Here is a 6,778-nt window from a genome sequence, read left to right as displayed (position 1 = left end):
TCTAAGAATAATTTCCAAACATCAAGCATTATTTGCCTGTTAATATTTCTGAATTTTAATTTGATGTTCAAACGAGAAAACATGTATTGGCTAGTACTGTTAGTAACTAATTTATGGAGCTTTGTTAACAATTAGCCTTTTTTTTCCCCCAGTTTTATAAAATGACCATTCCATCTGCGACTCACCTGCAGTATCTCCGCGACCCCACTCGGGGTCCCAACCCCCGGTTTGGGAACCACTGGATTAGCTGATGAGTTGGGGATTATCGCTACCCAACACATACATGGCTGCCTCCTTGCACGGGTGAGGCACAAATGCAATTTCGTTGTGTGCAGTGTGCATGAAACACTTGTGTGTTGTGGAGTGCTGTGTCACAATGACAATGGGAGTTGGAGTTTCCCAGTTGGGCTTTCACTTCACTTTCACATACAATATGACAGTTGGAATTTGGGTCTTGATTGTATAAGTATACAACATAAGGGCAGCGATGACATTGACATAAACTATCATTTTGACATCACAACTTGGTCAAAGTGCAACAAGACGGATACACTATTCAAAATGTTAAAGTGACATTGATGTGCTATATATTATATTGATCAGTGACTTGTCACGATTCACAAATGTACTAAAATGCACAACACATGCACAAAACATTTTCTACAGATTTGCTTGTTATAATGAATGAATGAAAACACAAAATGTGGGCAGCCGTGGCAAAAGGAGATGAACTTTAGATCACAAGGTTGCAGGTTCCACTCCATGCCTCACTCCATGCCTGAAGTGCCCTTGAGCAAGGCACCTAACCCCACGTCTCTCCAGGAACTGTAACCAATACCCTGTGCTTAAAACGACTGTAATTTCGGATGAAAGTGTCAGCTACGTGTAATGGAATGTAAAATGAGTGAGTATAAATGTGTAAAATGGAAATGTGGGCATGGGAATAACAGTGATGAAGAATTATCAAGACACACATCCCTTTTTAGGCCACCAACATTTCAAAACATGCAATCATGCAAACCTGAATTCTGCATTCTTTGTAAATGTTTGCTTATCAAATCATATTCAAAAGATGCATTGAATCACTTCATTTCACTTCAACATCATTTTAAGTATAAGAAAGCCAAGACTCCAAAATACCGATATACATGAACAATACAAAACATTATAGAGTGCATAACAACAGTATGTCGATGGAGAAAAACATGTTTTCCCTGCAACCCTTCCTCTTCCCACATGCTGCCTCTGTACATGGCCCTCACCTCCTGATCTCTCTCTCTCTCTCTCTCTCTCTCTCTCTCTCTCTCTCTCTCTCTCTCTCTCTCTCTCTCTCTCTCTCTCTCTCTCTCTCTCTCTCTCTCTCTCTCTCTCTCTCTCTCTCTCTCTCTCTCTCTCTCTCCCTCTCTCCCTCTTCCATCTGTGTTTGTTCGCCAGCTGGAGTGAGCTTCTTCAAAGGCAGGGACGCCATGCGATAACATCTGCCGTGTGGCCCATATGCTTTCCCGTGTCTGTTGGGTAACACTTGTACTTGTTTTCATCCCACACACTCCCAGCCACTCGGAAGGGTTGTAGATGGAGAGATTGCTGAGTGGATGAATACACGGGATGGACGGAAGTAGGAAGAATAGATGAATGGATAGATATGTAAACGGGTTGGCAGACAGATATAATAATTTGGAGAGGGTGAAGCCCTGAACTGGTCATTCTGACGGACCCATGTGAAAATGTCTTCATGTCCTCACTGGAGATACTAATATCTGCTCTAAAGAATAATCTCCATGACATAGGCCTATGTGAAAATGTAGTGTGTTATATACATCTGTGTGTGTGTGTGTGTGTGTGTGTGTGTGTGTGTGTGTGTGTGTGTGTGTGTGTGTGTGTGTGTGTGTGTGTGTGTGTGTGTGTGTGTGTGTGTGTGTGTGTGTGTGTGTGTGTGTGTGTGTGTGTGTGCGTGCGTGCGTGTGCGTGTGTGTGTGTGCGTTCCTGCAAATGTAGTGTATCATATGCTATGCATTTCACATTTTAATCACAGAAACACCATGATCACACTGCTACAGTGTTGACTACTCTCTAATTTAATGCTTGATAAAACACTTGGATGAGAAGATGACAGGCAAACAAAATGTTAGGTTTGTCCATCCAGCATGCAGTGTTTCTGTTTGGTAGACAGCCATATGAACTTAGTTAACCTTTAGAGGTTTGACACGTAGTATTTGGTCAATGTAAATCTCTAGTCCAGAGCGGAGACTCCAGTGCTGCTGTGTGATCGCTGTTATGATCTGGCAGCTCACTGACTAGGCCTACATGATGAACGATGAGAGTAAACGTGCACGTCCACACATAGTTTCTTCTCTTTTTTCTGTTCTTTCTTTCTTTCTTTCTTTCTTTCTTTCTTTCTTTCTTTCTTTCTTTCTTTCTTTCTTTCTTTCTTTCTTTCTTTCTTTCTTTCTTTCTTTCTTTCTTTCTTTCACAAAATTCACTGATCATGATTCATGGGTGGTTGTGAACGTTCTTAGGCAAGGAACGACTATATAGGGACAAACAGTAAGTAGGACTGTGGTAGCACAGTAGGCCTATGTTGGATTGTCAAATGATTTTATGCACACCTAAAGTTATTTATTTTACTTTAAAAATTGAGCGCGCCCCTCACCTCAAGATTGTGCCCTGATTGTATAGATATAGGTTTCCCGTTTACAAACATTCGCGCTGTGAGGAGGGGCAAGATGCTAAAGCAGCCAATCACGTGAGCACATTTGTTTTGAGTGACAGAAGTTTTCAAACAATCAGAGATTGCAGAGCGACCACAGTCGGTAAAAAGGGAGTGACAAAACTCATAAGTCAGTGTAACAGCATGTTGTCAGTCGCTTTGTAGAAGTTCCAGCCTTGTACTGTAAACACCAGACTTCTTCAAAGGATGAGCAATTTTATAGACGAGTTGAGGGACGTATTAAAGGCCCTGTTTGGGAGGACGACTTGTGCTCAGCTATTAACAGGTTTCCACAGCATCTCATATTAAACACACTCTGGATAACCACAATCTCAAAGTAACCACACAGACACTGTAATAACACACCAGCATCCAATTAAAACAATGAAAAACAGAGCTGAGCGGCGTGTTTGTTAACGTAGTAGCCAAAAATGCTCGGCCCCGATAGGCCCGTGAGTTATGTGTACCAGAACAGTAAACGTCCCTAAATCAAATCAAGCCATTTTGAACAACAATGAGCATAAAAAGCGCCCCTTTCCCATGGTCTCAGAGAAATGCCACGAATATCAGTGGAGCTCAGTGTCAAGGGCAATAAACTGTCCCCGACGTGATCTGATGACATGTCAAGGGTGACAGACTGTCCCTGCCTGCCTGCCTACCCACTAATCAAGAGTAATTTGGTTACAGTCTTACCAAAAGCGAAATGTGAAGGTCTATGGCATTTGGTTAATTAAAGTTAGGGCAGCTGACAAGGGGGCGCAAACAGGGTTGTTGTCCCGGGCGGCCTGAGAATGGGGGCCTGAAATTGACATTACATTACATTGTGTGTGTTGAGTCTGTGGGGGGGGGCTTTTATATGACTTAATCACGTCCCCGGCCAAAGCTGACAGCGGCCCTGATTACAGTGATAATAGCCTACATGTAATGCAGTTGGTGGGAAATACAGGAACATTAATTCTCATCATAATTGACTATCTTATCAAGCTGCGTTGACGTGCGTGCACATTTATGTTTTCCATTTATGTAACATGCAGCACTGAAGATCTTGTAGTCAATTCATAGACCATGTGGCAGTTTTGAATGATGACTCGCTGAGGTGATTGTGAAGTCAAAATGTCGGCCTAGAAATGACACACTGTGTCTGGACATATTTTACTATATTTAAACATCAAACCCATGTTCCACAAAACAGTTCAACTCTTTTTACGTCATAATTCCCCAACGACAGCACCTCATCAAGAAGCCTGTTGTGTTGTGTGCTCTTTCTGATTCACAGACAATGCACTGAGGTAAAAATGTGAGTCACAACCATTCTGTACCTTTTCACCCTCTTCTTTCCTTCTCTACAGGGCCTGTGAGCGTCAGCATGGTGACTCAGATTTGTTTTTATTACCCTCTACATTTGAACAATTCCTATGCCACACAGTCATTCTGTGAAAGGGTTTAGTTAATGCTCTTGCGTGTGATGCTAAAAGCAATGAAGCACTAAAATACCCCCCTTCCCCTACTCTCCTGTCTCTCGCCCTCCTGCTCTCCTCTACCCCCCCCCCTCTCTATTCCCCCCCCTCTCCCTCTCTCCCTGGTCAGTCAGCAGAAGTGTGTGCCTGGTTGCTCGGCCTTGTGTGTGTCGATGGCGCTTGTGGTGCTGACTGGCTGTCTGTGTGTCTACCTCTCCGTCCGTTTGTTTAGGAAAACACCAAACGCAGGGGTCAGCTGGGGCAACAGGAGGAGTCATTGTTTGGATAGTGGAGCATCTCTCTCCTCCACCCACCCCCTCATGCTTCACTCTCTCCTCTCTCTCCTCACTATCTTTCTCTCACAATATCCATGGAAAAAAACTGGTGTGACGAAAATCAAGGGACTGGATCTGGTACCTGACTTGATGATGTGTATGCTGGGAAGGGTGGCTAGAAGGAGGTGATGTACTGTATGCAATGATGTGCAATGTATGTGTTGACCAATGGAATGAATGTCCGTTTATGTTTTTTATATGGTGAGATCAAAGACAAATTTCATGCTTACCTGATAATAAAGTCTATTCTATTCTATTCTATTCTATTCTATTCTATTCTAGTCTCTCCGTCTGTCTCTGTTCTCCAACACCCTCTCTCTTGTTCTCTCTCGCCTCTTGCTTGTAGAGCACCCCCTCATACTTTTGCAAACTCTCTCCCTCCCTCTCTTAGCCATTTTATCCCCCCCCTGTCCCCATCGACAACTTCACTGATGACCCCCCCCCTCCACATGCCCATTGAAAGCCTCACTGATTTGCCATCATGAAAAATAAACAACAGCTGCAGTTTGACTGCTTTGCACAGCGCTGTCCAAATGATGAGATGAGCCCTTCTTTCCTTTCCTTTAGGCATGGCTGGGTACTGATGCCCCTGCGGTGGAGAGAGAGAGAGAGAGAGAGAGAGAGAGAGAGAGAGAGAGAGAGAGAGAGAGAGAGAGAGAGAGAGAGACAGAGAGACAGAGAGACAGAGAGACAGATACAGAGGCAGAGACAGAGACAGAGACAGAGTATATGTGAATCTAAGTGTGTCTGTGAGTGTGAGACAGAGAGAGACAGAGAGAGACAGAGAGAGAATGTATGTGTGAGTGAGGAAGAGAAAGTGAGAGCATGAGAGAAAGATGAAGAGATAGCAAGACAGAGAGAGAAGTATGTGTGCGTGTGTGAGAGAAAGCAAGAAGAGTGTGGGCGTGCGTACGTGCGTGCGTGCTTGCATGCATGTGTGTGTTGTGTGTGTGTGTGTGTGTGTGTGTGTGTGTGTGTGTGTGTGTGTGTGTGTGTGTGTGTGTGTGTGTGTGTGTGTGTGTGTGTGTTGTGTGTGTGTGTGTGTGTGTGTGTGTGTGATGCTCCAGCTATTCAGGTGACAGGGGCCTCCAGTTGGTCACAGCAGACACACAGTTCCAGGCACGGATTATGATTCCATGGGCCCCTGGGCCACACAACAAGGAAGGCCCCCCTCAAAGGGTGTTGCAAGTCGTCCCCCGAGAAATGTAGAAAATACAGCTGTTAAAAGTACGACATTAACACAATATGAGAATGCAAATATAGAAGCTAGAGCTTCAGGGCCCCCTTGTGGCCCAGGACCTGGGCCCAGTTGGCCAGTGCAGTAACCTGTCCCTGCACAGGGCCACTTGGCAGTGTGTCGCTGGCAGTAACCAGCCACTCTCAGCCCCCATTTATTCCCCATCTGCCCTCTCTTCTCCTCTCCTCTCCTCCACTCCTCTCCTGTCTTCCTCTGCCCTCCCGTCTTCTCCCCTCTTCTCTTCTCGGAGAAAAACACACTTCAAGTGCTGCTGCTGGCAGTGAAGAGTTTAATGACTGGAAAAGTGATGAGCACATCGGCTAGCATTAAACAGAAGACTGTGCTTAAGAGCAGAGCAGACTGTTGCTGGCTGGATCAAGGTGCTTGCAAGCTGCTGGCCCCCAATAATCTCCAACAAACACCAACTGTTGGGTCAGGAAGGGCTATCAGTCTGGGTTTGTTTTTTTGTATGGGATTGGTGGCACTTTTTGTCAGTTCGTGTGGAAATGGCAATTGGTTTGCTGAATACTCTGAAAACTAGCATCTGGCAGGTGGAAACAACTGCCAGCTTTAGTTTTTTGTAGGTTGTTTTAGGCCTATGTCTTCTTCAGGCTTGGAGTCTTTCACCCCCCACTGTACTCTGGTCAAAGGTAGCCTAAAACACAAGTATATATTTTAATTTAGTAGGATTGCCTCTTCTTGTTTAGGCAACATGCAAGCACCTTTTGGGAATGTGTAGTAATGTGTGTTAATGTGATCCATGGTAGTGAATGGCAATGGTAGCAAGCTGGGACTGGAATACTTATCAGCGAGCAAAGTTGCATGGAATGCATAGAATATTCCACTTTCAAACAGAATATTGTCAGTATTCCGTTTTAAACACATTCCAGAATATTCCGTTCACATGCGTGGAGTACCGAATACTGCCACCAAATTCAAAATTGGAATATTCCCTGCATGTGACTGTGCTCAGTGTACTGTATGTTGTGTGCTTAAAATCATGTTAACACAAAACCTCAACATGACAAGGAGTCCACAAACA

This window comes from Engraulis encrasicolus, chromosome 17 (genome assembly GCF_034702125.1).
Source record: "Engraulis encrasicolus isolate BLACKSEA-1 chromosome 17, IST_EnEncr_1.0, whole genome shotgun sequence".
Taxonomy (NCBI): Eukaryota; Metazoa; Chordata; class Actinopteri; order Clupeiformes; family Engraulidae; genus Engraulis; species Engraulis encrasicolus.
The sequence above is the reverse complement of the archived record's forward strand: the minus strand, read 5'-3'. Positions refer to the sequence as shown.